The sequence below is a fragment of the Miniopterus schreibersii genome (assembly GCF_964146895.1).
Source record: "Miniopterus schreibersii genome assembly, chromosome: 2".
In the NCBI taxonomy this organism is placed as follows: Eukaryota; Metazoa; Chordata; class Mammalia; order Chiroptera; family Miniopteridae; genus Miniopterus; species Miniopterus schreibersii.
In genome coordinates, this window is record NC_138102.1 from 15,087,827 (window position 1) to 15,106,281 (window position 18,455).

Genomic DNA, 18,455 nt, shown 5'->3' on the forward strand with positions numbered 1-18,455 from the left:
CTCCAGGGGGCCGAGGGAAAACCTGTCCTGGGAGAACCGGCCACTTCCCTTCCATTTCTTCTTACACTCTTCCCCCTTTACCTCTCCTTTCTCTTTCAGTTCTTCATTTCTACTTTTATCTGGGTCCACTGGTGCCTCTCAGGACCAGAGAATTTGCAGAGTTAATTGGTTATTGGTGGGGGACTTCTTGGAAAGAGAGTATCTGAGGTTCAGATTTTCCGTGACAAGCCGCATGGGTCAGCTGAGAAGAAAGGCATGGCACAGTGGTGAATAGGGAGAGTTTCCCCCAGATTGCATTTGGAGAACGTAGGTGAGCTTTTGATTTCTCCATGGTGCATTCGGCTCTGGAGTCCGCAGTGTAGGTTTGGAATCCCGGTTTCGTGTCCTGGCTCTGTCACTTGTCAGCTGTGTTATCTTGGGCAGATTACTTGATTTCTCTGAGGCTGGTTCTTCCCATGTAAATTGGCAATAACAAAATCTACAACATAGGGTTGTATAAGAATTGTAGCAATATTTGTAGCAAGCTTGCCTAAAAAAAAAAAACACAACAAGCTTGCCTCAATAGAATTTAAATAATATGCTCAACAAGTGCAAAGCTTCTATTATTATTACTGTTATTATTTGGAAGGGGATTGTCATTGAGAAGTGAAATGAGACTGGGTGTGGAGGTCAGTAAGCCCAGCATTTGTGACATTGGAAACTTACTTATAAATAAATCAGTTACTCATGATACATGGTTGTGTTAGATTCATAATTAGGTTCATAGTCTACTTGTTGACGGGGTGAACTTTAACCTCTCTAAACCTTAATTTGGTTTCTTCATCTATTTTTAAAGAAGAGGATAGTGATGTCTTCTTCATGGAATCACAAGGTGATATATACATAACATGGGACACAGGGTCTACAGAATTTGAGAAAGGAAGCTCTTATTTTTACTTCAGAGTAAATTTTAAGGCACAATACGAGCAGTTGATGCTACAATAATGTCATTGTGCTCTCTGTTCTTGGAAATATGGCTCTGTGTTTCCAAAGTTTGACACTCCTGCACTATTTTATTTTCCCAGAGAAAACACACACACACCTGCATTATTTTATTTTCCCAGAGAGAACACACACATTAGCCACTATTAAATAGCAGCTTGTTACTCCAATCTTACTTCTATAGAAATGTCCATTTTCCTTTACAGGTAAGTAAAGGCGAGGTTCCTCAATGTATAGCAATGTATATAAGGATGAGTCCTGCTCTGGCAGTATTCTCTATACCTGTGGCTTAAAGATGCATTGTGTATGTAGAATAATTTTAATTTCTTTATTCCCAACATCTAGCACAGTGAGCTCAATAAATGTCTCTCTTAATTTGATTCCCTGATTTTTAAATATTTTTTGTTCTATTGACAGTTAAACTATTTGCACTGTAGCGATTATTTTTAGTGTTTTATTTCACATTGGACAGGTTAACTCTGGATATAGTCATGTTACTGAAAATGTCTTGTCTTCTTTTTCGGTTTTGTTGAAATAGCTTATGTCCTTAACCAAGGACTTTTGGTAAGATTTCATGTATTTGTTAAACACTAGGTTCCAGACACTGTTCTAAACATTTTACAAACATTAACTTAATGAGTTCTCGTAACAATCCTGTGAGGAGGGATCACTATGGCCCTTATTTTATAGGTGAAGTAACCAGAGAGGGTAACAGGCCTGAGCTCACCCAGCTCCAGTGTTGTCAGGCTGGCATTTGGACCCAGGCAGCTGCTGACTCCAGCAAGTGTTCTTAACCACCACTCTGCTCTTGGTGCCTGAAGGCTTCTCTTTCTGTTTCATGAAAAGTTGCCTGTATTCCCTTGACCTGTGCACTGCTTTCAAGGATTAACCACGGGGTTGAACAGTGGTAGAGACTTCTGCTGTTCTGACAACATAAGAATTATGATATGTTGAAATGCCGTTGATGTAAGATGTGATGATGACAGATGTTGGACCAATATTCATGTTCCGCCAGGGGGCCAAATTGCCCATCTGTAAATAAAGTCTCTCGTGTTCAGAATCCTCAGTGATTTTTTTTTTTTTTAATATATCTTTATTGATTTCAAAGAGAGGAAGGGAAAGGGAGGGCGAGAGATAGAAACATCAATGATGAGAGAGTCATTGATCGACTGCCTCCTGCATGCCCCCTGACCGGGAATCGAACCTCAATTTCCTGGATCCTAGGTTGATGCTCAACTGCTGAGCCACACCCAGCAGGCTCCTCAGTGATTCTTAGTCTTCAGGGGGCAGTCATCCTTTTAATCTTGTGGTAGAAAATTAAAGTGAGTTTCACTTAAGTGTGGTTTATTTTTAAATTTTCTTTTAAATATTAGTTCAGAGAAGTTAATTAAGTACCTGCCTTGTGAATCTGGCTTCTTGCATTTCCTTGCGGTTTTCACCATTTTTAGAGGCAAGGTTTTCTTTAGGAGAATTAATTACGAATTGGAGGGTTTATACCTTACTGGTAAATCTTGAACATGTGGGGTCATGAGTAGGTGGCAGGCTTGCATATTATGACCTGAGTCAAGTTAGGCAAACATAACTATCTCTGATCTTACAGGCCTTTTTGCACAGTCTGAAGATAAAGTATTTGTTAGTTTCAAGTAAGGCCCAAGAGGGAGGGAGGAAAGGAGGGGGATGGCTTTCTCATTTTGCTTGCAGTAATTTTTTGTCTTAGGGTTGCTCCAGGTGTTACAAGATGCATGGGGGTCTGGCTCTAAGCTTGCTGGAAAGCAGTGATGGTTGCGGGGACGGGGGGCAGGGTTGTCATTGATCCCTAAAATAATCTGGTTAAACCTATGGGCATTCTCCCCAGAAAACACACACACGCACACACACATGCATACATGCACACACATGGTTTTGTTCATAACCCCTTAAGGCCCACAAACCTAGGCTTTAGAGTATATGGCAGTTAATTGTGGGAGCCAGTTTACCGCCCCTCCCTTCTGTGCACCATCCTCTGCCATGATAGCCTGGTTCTAAAATTCAGCTAACTGGTTTATTATACTTACCTTCTTGTTTATACTCCAGGACTGTTTGCATGTTAAAGTCTCCCAGACTTTGGGGAAGTAAATCTCAGAAGAAAACACATTCCCTCAAACCCCACCACATATCATCACTATGGGAGACAACTGTCACATGGGTTCTGCTTTCTAGCCACCATTAGCCGCATGGGACCAGAGGCAGAAAGGGATCCAGTTAGCGAGCCTGTAAAATCTCCCCCCTCCTGCCCTGCCTTCCTCTCACCTGCCGGTGGCCATACTGGATTCCCCGAGCTCACTCACCTCTGTTCTCTCCCTGGAATGCCCGTCCATTCTTCCTGCACCCCAGGAATGCCTGCCCATCTTTCAGTACCCAGCTCAAGTATAGAAGCCTTGCTCAACTCTCCTGGCAGTCTCTCCTCTGTTGCTACAGCACTTTTTAAAGGCCTGAGTTACAGCATACATATCATGTTGTAATTATTTTTTATGTTTGGCAGACTCCACTGCCCGTAAACCAAGTGCTTGTCTTAATCATCTTTGATCACCCAGCACGGTGTCAGGTGCTAGACATGTTTGCCATCCGGAGTTTAAAAAAGTGGGCTGTGGCTGTGGGGTTGGAACGCCGGGATTCATACTTTGACCTGTGACCTTGTGATGAAATTACTTTGTGCCTCTGTTTCCTCATCTGTAGGCTTCTGGGAGATGGGGGAGGGGGGGATTGATGCATGTTGTGCCTGGCACATGGTAAAATATTCAGCAAGTGCTAACCACCATGACATTTAACCATAATGTTAAGCAGGGCTATTATTGGGTGAATGAAAAACTCTTAAAAATGATCCAGCCATAATCGGAGATAACATGATTTAGAATTAAAGAAATGTACTCAATTCTGTATTCTCCAAGCTTTAATCCCAGCATAGATTAAGTCAATTTAACATTTGTAGGGCACCGAGACGCCTGGTAAGACACACTCCCATCATATTTTTGTATTAATGTTAACGATCCTCTACATGAAGGCTTCAAGTCAATTTGAAGTAGGTACTGTGGAATATGACTTTTTTTTAAAAACAGTGAACACTATTTTAAAGTTATAGTTTAAATGTGTTCAAAACCTTGTTTTTATAGCCCAGCCGGCATGGCTCAGCGGTTGAGCATTGACCTACGATCCAGAAGGTATTCCAATCAATGACTCCCTCTCACCATTGATCTCTCTCTTCCCCCCTCTCCTTTCCTCTCTCTGAAATCCATAAAAATATACTTTGAAAACAAACAAAAACCTTGGCTTTTTTAAAGGAAACATTTAAAAAATATATATCTTTATTGATTTCAGAGAGAGGAAAGGAGAGGGCAAGAGAGAGAGAGAACATCAGTGATGAGTCATTGATTGGCTGCCTCTTACACACCCCCAACTGGGGATCGAGCCCGCAACCTGAGCATGTGCCTTGGCCAGGAATCGAACCCAAATCGCCTGGATCCTAGGTCGATGCTCAACCGCTGAGCTATACCTGGCTGGGCAAACCTTGTGTTTTTCAAGTTGCTTTCAGAGCAGCCCCAGCAAGTTTTGGAAAGTGTGAGGTCCCCACCGTGTGTGGCCCCAGGAGTAATGTCAGCCTTGGGAGAATCCATGAGACACCTAATCACAAAAACATTTGCTTTTGCTTCTAAGACAAGTCAGACATGGTGAGAAAAAAAAATGTCATCGAAGTTCTTTCCGTAGTGTGTTTTATTTGCAGGCAGGATAGACACATCCCACAAAAGTAAAAAATGTTAACAATACTGTTTTAGAACTGGAAGGCTTCACTAACCTAGCTGCTTCTCTGTAGGCAAATGGGGAAACTGAGGTAAAAATAGGTGGAGTGATTTGCCATATGACACTGTCATGGATATGGAAGTGGGAACAGGCTTGTGCCATCTGTCCTCACATGAACTTCACATGGACAGCCATGTGGCTGACCAGGGGGGTGCCCATGCATCTGCTGTCTGCAGAAGTGCCTGTTGTCAAGCACACAGCTTGCTTCTAGAAAGCCTTCCTAGACTTCCAAGCAGTATCTCCTTGTTCTCTTATAACTAAATTTTGCCTAAATGAAAAGTAGTGAAATCCAGGCCTCCCGGAAGGGTATTTAGTTTTCCCTTTTTAAAAAAGCAAAACAATTAAGCTAATGACAGTGTTGGAAGCCTTAACCACCTCATCCAGTGATTGATATACACATCCCCAAATTTTGTAAGTGAAATATAAAAGTCTGTAATCTTATTTTGTAATCAAAGTTTAGCCAATTACAGTAGGTCTCAAGTATGTTCTTAGCGATCGGGTCTTCAAGTCACCCAGCAAGATCCCTTTCATCAGCTTGGCGCAGCTATTTCCTTTCATATGTTGGCTTCTTGAGGTCTACATAGTTTCTCAGCTCAGTAGTCCAATAAATTGTACTGTTATCTCCAGATTTCCATGTTTTAAAAAATGGTATACATTTGCTATTGTCTCCTTTTTCAAAATATAGGTCAGTTTGTGATTTACAACTAGTTTCAAAGTGAAAGAGGGAGAGAGTTTTAGAAGAAATTAAATAATAGTAACATAAGTTAAATTCCTGAGCTCTAGTAACTTTTGATTTATAGAAAAACACTGTAGGTTATAACTGTATAGGTTACAGCATCTACGCAGAAACTTCACAATTTAAAAAATGTGAAATCACGGAAGTCCCTTTGCTTGCCACTGTTCGCTGTAGAGAAGAGAATTATGCCTAGTACACTGTATACTTGCAGGAACTGGTAATACGTACAAGAAGTTGAATGTCTTCATTTTATGCTGTCATGTGAAACAAGGTAGTTGAGAGCTGAAAGCAAAGAGGGTGGCTTTGTTGTGTGATTCCCTGAAGTGTACTTTTTGGGCACATGTTTCAGAAAACCAGTCTTTATAGTAAGTTATTTAATAACTTGATTCATTCCTCCAAAGTACATTGCAAAGTATATCATATCAAAGAACAGAAATGCAGTAACAACAGCATTTTAAAAATCACTGGTATTTAAATGCTGTATGAAGAGAGTAGTGTGTGAGTTCCTGAGAGCTATCTCAGGTATTAAATGATCATGTGCAGCAAGCACGCAGCAACCCTTTTATACATGTTTGAGTGGATAGTCTTTGAGGGACACGTGCTAACACTGTATTTAGTGGTTTCTCTAAAAGGCCCAAATTATAGCCTCTGCCTCATCTTCATTTACTTTACATAGATGTAGATGAAAGTTCTGTGAGTTTTAAAAATGCCTCTTACAGTTCATTTTCTCCAAGGCACTGGGAAAGCTGCTGAAATGTAAAGACAAAACAAGGCCCTTTGCTTACCTGGTGAGAGGAACGAAACATGAAGCAGGTGATTACAATGCAGAATAATAATTTGTAGGTATAATGTACTTTTAATATTTAAATTAATGTGTGTTTTAAACGAACCAAGGCCTACTCATTCACTTGCATCTCTTTCAATCCTAGTGTATATCAGTGTACTTACTAATGATACAGTTCTGTTGTTTTAAGAGTTTATATTTTTTAAAACTGTACTTTTCAAAGACCATTTTTCTTCCAACCGTTCAGTCTTTTTTATTAATGTAATTTGAAGTGTTACTGTAGTTTAAACAAAGTGACTGCCCAGTCAAAAAGTAATTATTTTTCAACCCATTGTCTGACGAGATGCTCTCAGTCTTTGGTTAGATAGAAAACGGCAAACAAGTTAGCCCTGCATCTCATTTGCATTGCATTTTTTACTCTGAAGCAGGAACCTGTCAGCAGGCCCTCTTGGTGACCTGGTACTGACACAGCACTGACCATGGAGGTGCTCCTGACTTTCTTCAGTGTCCCTGGAGGGTGTTGGTGCCAAGGCTACTTAAATCCTTTCCTGGAGTGAAATGTTGTTATCCCTCGGGAATTACTGCTTTTACCTGTGTCAGTTACCTGTTTTGCCTTTCTATCTACCAAACCACTTTTTTTGTTCCTGTAACTGTGCAGCAACTACCTCCATGAAGGAGTTACGGGCGGGATAGGAGATGGTGGTGTGAATGTCAGGTGGGCTTCAATAGAGTGTGAGAGTGTGGCGGGTGGGTTTATGACTAGTGATTTAAGATCAGGGTAATAGCTATTGTAATAAAAGCAAGTACAGCTTCTGGCTCATTTATAACTTGGCAATAGTTTGAATTTATTATTATTTACGACTTTACTCTTGTTAGAACAAGGCAAAGAAGAAACAAACACATAAATAAATAGAAAAATATCATTACACAACCGTTTTCTATCTGGCTGAATTGCAACATAGGGAAACAACAAAAGAAAACCCTTTAGCTTACACATTCCATTGAGCCAAGAAAAATCACACAAGCTTTGAAAACAGCTTTTATTTGGAGAACTAGACTTTTCTTGAGTCTTCCCAGGTGGAACATTCAATAGAAATCCAGCGCAAGCTTCTGCTCCTCTAAAATGATTGTCTTTTGCTTAAGAATAGACCCTTTTCAGTATAGAAACCAGATAAGCTGTCCTGCAGTGATCCAAATAGCTAGAGGCCTCACCCCCACCCCTCCCCCAAACTTGACTAACAACACAGCAATATAATTTTACCGTTTAAAACTTGGCTGACCCAAACATGAACTTTCAAAGAAAACAAGAGTCATTACTAAAAGAGATTCCATTTCTTTCCGGGGCCTAATTTAAGATGACTTTCCAGAACTTTGAAAAAACTTATTCTTCCAATGGTCACTTAATTTTGATACAAAATAAACACCCACAAGGGAGGCGAAATACAGAGTTCTCTATGTTTGCGTTTTAAAATATCTTTTTTCGGAGGTGAGTTTTCTCTTTCTAGGGTTGTCATATGTAGTTTGGAATAATTTATTAGGTTCCATTTGAAGATTATATTCTGCTCTGAATTTGAAAGGCGATGATTTATGAATAACTCTTATTCAATAAGACTTCATTTCTTAAAATTTACCCCGTTAAGCTTCTCCTAATACCTCTTTATTCTGTGAGCCTTGATGATTCAGAACCAGCTAGTGATGGTGCTGGGACTCTAACCCTGATGGGCCTGGCTTTCTGAGCTCTTCCCTGTTGCAATGAACTGTACCACTTTTCTTATTGTGTATGCCTTTCCCAACACCCAGAAATGTGGTCCTAGAGAACTGGAACAGCTTTGAGGAACCATAAGACATATTTAAAGTGTCATAGCAGAGAGTGCATGGACTTTTAAGTCAGGCAGGCCTGGGTTTAAATCCACACTTGTATTTTGAAGCTTTGTCTTTGGGCAAAATAAGCCTCATCTGTAAACCAAGGATAGTTATACCTGCCATGGCAGGATCACTGGGATGATTATGTGAGATATTGTATGCATGGGATCGGGTCAACATAGGAGGAGTTCATGAAATGATAGGTGTTCTTATAATTATCTACTCATTATTATACTTACTGACTTGATCTAGAACTCCCAGGACCTGATTTTTGCCATTGTATACATATGTTATCTAAGTGATGACTTTCAAGTATGAGTTCTTTCAAGAATAAAATGACTCTGCCATCATTAATCTTAGGTGGTGCTTAACCAAGGCAGTGAGTGCTCTGAGGTGATTCAGCCTATAGTTTGTTTGCAATTTAAAAAGAAAAAGGCAAAACACTATTTATAGTCCTGGACCAACAAGTCACTTTACCTTTCTAAAGCAGTAAAATGAGGGAGCTACATTAGACGATCTTAACAATCACACACATTGCCTGCACACAATTTAGTTCTACAGGTGAAACTTTTTCTATTAGGGACTAGCTTATGGAATTCCGTTTAACCAGCTACTAAGGGATCTTGTGTGGCAAGGAAAAGAAGACATCTCCATCCTCAAGGAATTTATAACCTAAACAAGTCTAAATGCCATAAATGAAAAAGGTCACGAAACATGTTTCTAAGGGACAAACGTCCAAAGACGACGCATATCCATCTGGTCCAAATGGTTGCTAACTCCTTGTGAAGTTACTAAGCTCTAGAACACATGCTCCTAGAGTTGGTTAATTCTCTTTCATAAATTCTTAGACCTTTGTAATCCAGTAGTACCAGTATTTTGTTATATGACTTTATAAATTTGAAACCTTTTGCTATCATTTAGAATTCCATTCATATCAATAATCCTTGTGAGGCAATGAGTACTGTACTGGTGATGTGCACAGATAACTTGGGAGCTTAGAGGAGAGAGCCAGCAGCCAATGGGGGATGTGGGGGGTGTGTGTGTGTGTATGTGTAATCAGGGAAGACTCCATATCAAGAATAATCTTGAAGTGGCCTCAAAAATAAGCCAGTGACTAAGAGAACAAGAAACAACTTTTGGTTACATTATTTAAGTCAGCAGTAATTGATCCAAGATACAAAATTTTTTTGAAATATGGGTAAGTACAGAGAAGGAACAACAATTTTTCTGACTTTTCCTTCAGTCCTTATTTGCAATTTAGTTATTTCCAATAACCATCCCCTTTTCCTTTTGAAGAATATAATTGTCCTCTCTTACAGTAACTGCTTTAGCCACCCTCTTAAGTCAGGCCTTTTCACTTTTCCAAATCTCTAAATACTTCCTGGTGCCAAGAGCTTTCTATTCTATAGGTTAGCTTATTTTACTATGGAGAGTTTCAGTAGTTAGACTCCTAGGACCTTCCTATGACTTCCATGCTTAGTACTCTTTCTGCTTAGTTGGATGACTACATAACTAACCTGAGCCTTGCTTTTCCCCCGTCAGGCTCAACCTCTCCACTTTCTTCAACTATTTTTACATGCGTAGTTTCCAGTTCCTTTGCTAATCTGATTGCTCTTTGGGTCTCCAGCTTTTTCCTGCCAGTCTTCAGATGGGATTCTGTGTTGAGCACAGCCGTTCTATGCAGAACAAGTTGGTACAATCATTTTCCTACATCTACCATGGCTGTCACTTAGGACATTAGTTTTCTCAGCACATGTCACCGTTTTCCTGCTTCTCCAAAGCTGGGGTATGTGGTTTGCCACAGGTTGCCTGTCCCTCACATTCTTTCATGCAGCTGTGGTTTGCTCGTGTTTTGCTTTAAAAAGAAAGATATGGATTCATTGTGTTCAAATCATAGGATCCTTGCTCATGGGCATTTAATATATTTCCTGAATGTAACTGAATAAGTATTGCAATTTAAATATTTATACTTGTCATGATATGTGTAGCAATTTGACCTAGAGTTGTCAGGATTATAGGACTAACATTAAAATTGATCTCATCAGAGCCTGCCATTTGGATAAACAAGTTCACTTCAGAAGAATTTTGTACTGAACTCTGTTTGAATGCTTAAAAAAAACTTGTTTTTGCTTAGGAAATGATTTATCTATTATGCAAGTTTGTATTAGAGCACAATTTTAAGATATTTATTACTTATTATTCATTTCTATCTTCTGCTGATAAAATGCCAATTGGCTTTGAGTAAAATAGGTTCGCTAAATAATAGTCTGTAAAATTTTTGAGCCAACTGCTTGTCTTATCTTTTTTCTTTCCAAGTATCCACTGTATGTATATAAACCATATTTTGTTTGTCCATTAATTTATTGATAGGCATTTTGGTTGCTTTGATGTCCTGGCTATTGTAAATTATGCTGCTGTGAACATGGGTGTGCAAATATCTCTTCGAGATCTTGCTTTCAATGTTTTTGAATATATACCCAGAAGTGGAATTGCTAGATCGTATGGTAATTCTGTGTTTACTTTTTGAGAAACTACCATACTGTTTTCCATAGTGGCTGCACCATTTTGTATTCCCACTAAAAGTGCAGAACAGTTCCAATTTCTCCACATCCTCGGCAACTCTCCCTCTCTCCCTCTTCTCTCTTATTTGATAGTAACTGTCCATTTTTAACACTAACTGTAAGGATCAAATAATTTTTGAGTGCCCAGAGGTGCACAACTATGAGATTTATGCCATCTAAAAAGCTGAGTTTTAAAATTGTTCTCTTTCACTTGTTTTTAATAAGTCCGGTACATTGCAGAGTATCGTCGTTTCTTCTTGATTTTCAGCAAGGCCTGTATGGGAATTTTTAACCTACGTAGAAAAAATAGTGGAACATTTTGGTAGCTAAAATGTCAGATTTCAACGTGGCGTAACTATTATGCTGACAGAAAAAAAAGTAAAGTTTAGTAGAACAGATTGTGGGGAAGCCATTATTTATGTCATAGAATTTACAAATAACAGGTGTACAGTCAGTGCACTGGGATATTTCTTGCCCATGAATGGAAAAGCTCCAGAGACTGCAAAGTCAAGGAAGATGGATAAGGTGGTGGATCTCTTCAACTCTTCTCCAGTGTTTCATTTTTTCCTCATAAAGCCTCATTTCCGTCCTTTCTCTGTTACAGGGGCTAGGTAGTACCAAAATCTTTCCTTGCTGTTAAGTCTGAAAAGTGAACCCTCCAAAAATATTAAAGAGAAAAATATCTAATGTTTTGGAAGTCTGATTTACCTGTCATCAATAGTGTTATTAATTTATTCTTGTACTCTCTTCATATATCGGGAATAACTTTATAATCTGCCTTCTACATACTACAAATATTAAAGAATCAAGTAAACTCATATGGAAGAACATGGGAAATTGCTGACCTAAGAGCATGTGGTGGCTGAATATCAATTTCAAACAGTACAGTTTTGAACCTTCAGTATGCAAAGTGTTCCCTCTGGTGGTACAGACATAATTAATAGGAAATAAAACATTCCAGATCCTTCCCACACCATTTTCTCATTGCCTACCTCTCCAAGTCTCTGCGACGTTTTCACCTTCACTCTCGGTTTTGTAGCACTCGCGTTGCTCCACGGCTTTCCTGCCTCATCTCCTCTCCTCTTCGCTCCTCTGGCTCTAGCTGCTCCCGAATGCGGGTTTGGTGGCGCTTTTTCTCTTTTCGGCAAACCTTAGCAGCCAGTGACGGCCTTCACTCTTTTACTTGCATTACCCCACCCCTGTGGCCTTCCTGGAAGGCTTCCGCCTCATCTAACATTAGGGTCTGTTCTTAGGCCTTCATCTCTGCCGGCTGCTTTTCTCTCTCTCTCTCTCTGACTGCTGTTCGGAGCCCGCAGCATGGGCGGAAGTTGGGTCAAGGGCACAGGCGGACTTCCGCTCACGCTGCCGGACTTCCGCTCACGCTGCCGGACTTCCGAATTGCTGGGTGACTACCCAGCAGCGCTGGCCGCCATCTTGGCAGAGGGTTGGAGCTTCATGGGAGGCACCGCGAGCCCCGAAGTCTGTAAAGAATCTGGAGTTTGCTGTAATTGGAGGACGGAGAGGTCGGAGGACGGCATTTCGGGTGATATTAGTGACTGAGCTGGGGCTTTCAGGTAAGGGCTATGGAAAGACTTGATCATGAGGTCTCCCGACTGGGGCAATGACCTTTTTTTTTTTTTTAAACATATTTGTATTACAGTTTACATTCAATATTACTTTGTATTAGCTTCAGGTGTACAGTACAGTGGTGGGACAATCATACATGTCACTAAGTGCTCCCCCCAGTATTTCCAGTACCCACCTGGCACCGTGCAGTTACTACAGTATTACTGACTACATTCCTGGTGACTGCTTTCTAACTACTAATTTGTACTTAATCCCTTCACCCTTTTCACCCAGTTCCCCAGTCCCCCTCCTCTGTGGCAACCGTCAGTCTGTTCTCTGTGTTCATGAGTCAGCTTCCATTCTGTTCATTCTGTTATTTAGTTTCCCACGTAGAGGTGACATCATACGGTATGTGTCTTTCTCTGACTTATTTCAGTTAGCATAGTACACTCTAGATCCTGCCCATGGTGTCACAGTGGTAAGATTTCATTCTTTTTTTTAATGACCAAGTAATCTCTCCTCTCCTCTGGCTCTAGCTGCTCCCGAATGCGGGTTTGGTGGCATTTTTTCTCTTTTCCGCAAACCTTAGCAGCTAGTGACAGCCTTCACTCTTTTATTTGCATTCCCCCACCCCTGTGGCCTTCCTGGAAGGCTTCCGCCTGATCTAACAGCGGGGTCTGTTCTTAGGCCTTAATGTCTGCCATTTGCTTTTCTCTCTCTCTCTGACTGCTGTTCGGAGCCCGCAGCATGGGCGGAAGTTGGGTCAAGGGCACAGGCGGACTTCCGCTCACGCTGCCGGACTTCCGCTCACGCTGCTGGACTTCCGAATTGCTGGGTGACTACCTAGCAGCGCTGGCCGCCATCTTGGCAGAGGGTTGGAGCTTCATGGGAGGCACCGCGAGCCCCGAAGTCTCTAAAGAATCTGTGGAGTTTGCTGTAATTGGAGGACGGGGAGGTCGGAGGACGGCATTTCGGGTGATATTAGTGACTGAGCTGGGGCTTTCAGGTAAGGGCTATAGAAAAACTTGATCATGAGGTCTCCCGACTGGGACAATGACCTTTTTTTTTTTTTTTTAACATATTTGTATTACAGTTTACATTCAATATTACTTTGTATTAGCTTCAGGTGTACAGTACAGTGGTGGGACAATCATACATGTCACTAAGTGCTCCCCCCAGTATTTCCAGTACCCACCTGGCACCGTGCAGTTACTACAGTATTACTGACTACATTCCTGGTGACTGCTTTCTAACTACTAATTTGTACTTAACCCCTGCACCCTTTTCACCCAGTTCCCCTCCTCTGTGGCAACCGTCAGTCTGTTCTCTGTGTCCATGAGTCAGCTTCCATTTTGTTCATTTATTCTGTCTGTTATTTAGTTTCCCATGTAGAGGTGACATCATATGGTATGTGTCTTTCTCTGACTGACTTATTTCGGTTAGCGTAATACACTCTAGATCCTGCCCATGGTGTCACAGTGGTAAGATTTCATTCTTTTTTTTTTTTTTTTATGACCAAGTAATATTCCATTGTATGTCTGTATCTCATGGCTTTTTTAATCCACTCATCTACTGAGCATTTGGGTTGCTTCTTATGTCTTGGCTATTATAAATAACGCTGCAACGAACATAAGGGTGTATATGTTCGTTCAGATTAGTGTTTTGGGTTGGTTTGGATATATACCCAGAAGTGAATCGCTGGGTCATTATGGCAGCTTCATTTTTAATTTTTTTTAGGAACCTCCGTACTGTTTTCCATAGTGGTTGCACCAGTCTGCATTCCCACCAGCAGTGCACAAGGGTTTCCTTTTCTCCACACCTTCGCCAGCACTTGTTTGCTGACTTATTGATGACACCCCTCTGACAGGTGTGAGGTGATATCTTTTTGTGGTTTTAATTTGGTGCAGTGATTCTTAATCATTACTTTTTTTCACCATAATCACTGTGTGTGTTTTTTGTACCTTGAAACATTCACTTGTGATAAGAGCATTGAAAAAACCATGTGTTTAGGCACCCTTGTCTATCCCCGGGGGTGATAGCTCCTCTATACCAGGAACGGGTGTGACAGCTACTTCAAGCTCTGCCATTTATCTATAACCCTAATCTGGAGCAATGTGCTCCGTGGAGGTTGCTTATTTATAAAATATTGGAATGAGTTTGCCCAAAGCTTATTTTTCCTTAAAATGTAATATTTATTGTACTTTTTCTGAAGCCTAACTATGGTTTTAAAAATATATGTATTTTTTAAATTCCTGCATTAATTTCAGTAATTATGGGTAGAAAATAATAAACCTAATTCATCTGTGTTACGTAAAAAGAAAAGGCTGCCTAGCATAATGGTTAAGAATCCAGGCTCTGAACTGCTTGAGTTCAAATCCCAGTTTTAAGACTTAACAGTTTTTTCACTTTGAACAATTTTCCTTAAACAGGTTTCTTAACCCTGTTTCCTCCTTTGCAAAAAAGCTTCTATCTTATAAGGTTGTTGTGGTAAGGGTAATTGAATTGATACAGGTCCACACTTATCTGAAATCCTTGGGACCAGATGTGCTTTAAAACCTTTCAGATTTTATAAGGTAACACAGTATATAACCCATAGGTAATAAATAATAACCCCCATGAAGTCTAAGGTAGCACCTAATAATTAAGCATGTTAATATTTCTGCAATGAAACATAAATAGTTAATGGGATAAATTAAAACTATAAATAGTTATACATCACTTGAGATTATGTTTTGCCACCCAGTGAGTTGGCACATATAACCTCCCTCCTCCCATCACACAACTTTCAGAGCTTTTAGATTTTGGATTTGGATTAGGGTTCCTGGATCCATGTATATAAAGCATTTGTAAGCACCATATAAATATTTGTTATATGCAGAATGGAATTCTTTCCCTATTTTATGACTTTTGGCTTGTCATTATTTATAAGAATAGTTAAATCATTGTGGTTTAAAGTGGATATGGTGCAGGCCACACATAACTATATGTATTTTTCATGTATCACTATTTCACTTGGGTTTCAGACCTACCCCCTTTGTCCAGTTGTGTAAGAACAAGAAAGATGGAGAACAAGGTGGAGCAGAAACATTTCACGTTCCTCCTAATTCCTGTCTTGCATTGCTTACCAGTTCGCTCCTCATGGAACAGATCTTTAGATTAGAAGCACATCATGGAACAGATCTTCAGATTAGAAGCACAGTCAGAGATTTCAAATAATTTCTGCAGTGTTTTGTTGTGACTTCTGCCTTGACTTGTCTCTACTCTTAAGCACACATTAAGAGCAGAAAGGCCACCCTGTGAATTTAATCTTTTGATCTGCTTTGCTGCCAGTGGGTCATTTCTAGGACATCTGATAGTGTAAAAAAAAAAAAGAAAAGAAAAATCTTACATTTTATGTAACTTAACTGGTCCTAAGATTTTAGCTCTCCTTTCCAAAGAGAGTTTAAACTCCTGAGTTTAGGACTGGGGGTTAGAAGTTTTGTATGAATTCACAATCTGAAAGTCTAACAATCCAATACATTTTATCCTATTAAAATTCATTAAAAATCTATTGTAGCTCTTACAGTAGAAAATAATTATAGCTGTAGATGTTCATCCTCTTTCCACCTAATACACCCAGTCAGAGCCTGGCCAAAAGGAGGGTGTGGTAATGTTTGGGGGAATTCTGTATGCTTCTGAAAAGATAAACCAGATACTGCAAAGCAGAAACTATATACTCCATGAGGGGGTAATTTAAAATTTTAAGGGAAGTGTTACTATCCTTATGTCTGCAAGAAACAGATATATTGACCAAAGTAACTAAATACGTAGGTATTCAGACACGTCAGAATATATTTTAGATTACTTTGTTGGTTTATAGCTATTCTCTGTAGAACTATAAATTCCATTTTTACCCATAAAGCAGTAGTCCATTAGTTCCTAAAAAATAATTCTCTGTAGGGGAACACTGACATTGGAGTTTTTATACTTTTTCTTTCTCCCTAACATTTCTTTATCATTTATCTTTAGTTTGTAAGTTTATGTTTGTGTGAGAACTTTGTTAAAGAAAGAGGCGATGGATCAGCTAGGACATACTGATTTTGTGATACACTAAAAGCAACCTGGAAAGTTAAAATTGCCAGAGATGACCTTCTTGAAGTTAACCCTGTTTCTTTGTATAAGTTTATCTCTATTCCTGTTTCACATTGTAGTGATGTCAGCTAATAATTTTAAAGATGATTTTATAGTTTATTGTGTATAGTGATTCCTTCTAGTTACTTTCTCCTTTATTGTGGTTAATCTGTGATGTAGAGTAGGTCATTTAGTGCATTTTATTTTTAGCTGTCTCACAGTATTTAAAATCTTATATTTTACCCCTGTAACAAGTAAGAATCAAGGCCAGCAATCGGTAAGTGTGAAGCTGTTCTGCTTCAAACTACACAAAACCAAGGGGGTTAAGGAAGAAGCTAAGATATCTTAGGTTCTTCTGCTTCTCTGCTTTCTATTTTAAGATTTAATACAGATAGATTAATTTTTCAGTCAGTTGAATAAACCTAGCTTTAAAATGAGATGGTATTTAGTTATAGCATTAGAATACTTCTATTGGGGGCGGGGGCGGTGTGCACAAATGCATGATATTGACTGCAGCAACGTAAAGCAAAATGTGGCTTACACATAGTAGACGTGCCTGGCCAGGCATGGCTCAGCAGTTGAGCGTCAACCTAGGATCCAGGCGATCAGGGTTTCATTCTCGGTCAGGGCACATGCCTGGGTTGTGGGCTCGATCCCCAGTCGGGGGCATGCAGGAGGCAGCCGATCAGTGACTCTCTCATTGTTGATGTTTCTCTCTCTCTCGCCCCTCTCCTTTCCTCTCTCTGAAATCAATAAAGATATATTTTAAAACAAAACAAAACATAGTAGATGTTTATCGTCTCTGACATGAAAGCCTGAAAAGTGGTCCATGGTGGGTCCATATTCATCAGGGATTCTTTATTTTGCTGCTCTGCCATCTTCAACAGGTAGTGTACATCTTATGGTCTGAGATGACTGCTTTAGTTTCTACTGTCATACCTTCTAGACAACAGGAAAGAAGAAAGATATACTGCCTTTATGGGTACATCTTAGAATTTGCAGGCATCACTCTGCCCACACCATAGGCCAGACTTTAGAAATATATAATGTAGTCCTAACTAGCAAGGGAGTTTGGGGAATCATGTACCCCGCTAAGATGTATTACTATGTAAAATGGGTGGAATAGATGTTGAAGAAAATGGGCAGTTGCTACTGAAGTATAGAACATTAAGTGTAGTGTTTTGTTAACTGTTGATACTCATCAGTATTTACCAAAAGAAAAAAGACCCTCCTCTGATATATAGCCATTGGGAATCTATAAATTACCAGTCTTGGATATCCTTGAAAAATATTTTCTTCCAGTCTGCCACATGTGGAGAGAGATCTCCTAATTCTTAATTCAGAAAAGCCTTTGTTAGGAGAAACCATTATTACCAAAGTGAAACATAAGGTTAAAAAATAATTCAGTAATTCATTGAGATTAAATACCTTTGGAATTTTATTGTGTCAGTATACAAAATTGCATCTGTATTGTGTTTTATTGTTCTGTTTTACTTAGCAATGTGTCTTAGACATCTTTCTATATCAGCAATATAGATCTACCTCATTTTTTAAAATGTTATACAGCATTTATTTGGGGAATTTTTAAACAGTGCTGTTAATATGTCGCATGCTTCATTTGGGATTACATTTTTTTGTTAGATGATGAATTCTAAATAGCTCCCTGATATAAATGGGAGATTTCTAAAGCCTCTTAGTTCATTTTGTCCTCTTGCCTCAGAAATCTATAGTCTTGTCTTTCAGTGTTCTAAGTTTTCTCTGTGAGAATACATATGCTCTTAGAAATCAAAGAGCTCTGGCATGAAAGAAAAGCAAACAAAAATTGAGTTAGTTTTCAACTACAGTTCAATTCAAAATAAAACACTAAGAAAAAATATGTAAATCTGTTCTCTAGTTTTAGATAATTTTTGCATAATTCTTTTTAGTTAGACTATTAGGATTTAATTAATTTGCTGTATGTTAGTAAAGCATTAGAAGAGATACCTATATTTTTCATATGTCTTGTTTATGCTGTAACATT

The 18,455-nt window shown here is 39.4% G+C and overlaps 1 protein-coding gene across 5 annotated transcripts in view; it reads left to right on the forward strand.

Annotated features, from left to right (window-relative positions):
* The window catches only part of RBPMS (RNA binding protein, mRNA processing factor), a 159,957-nt gene that overhangs the window by 28,390 nt on the left and 113,112 nt on the right, over positions 1–18,455 (forward strand). The window lies entirely within an intron of this gene.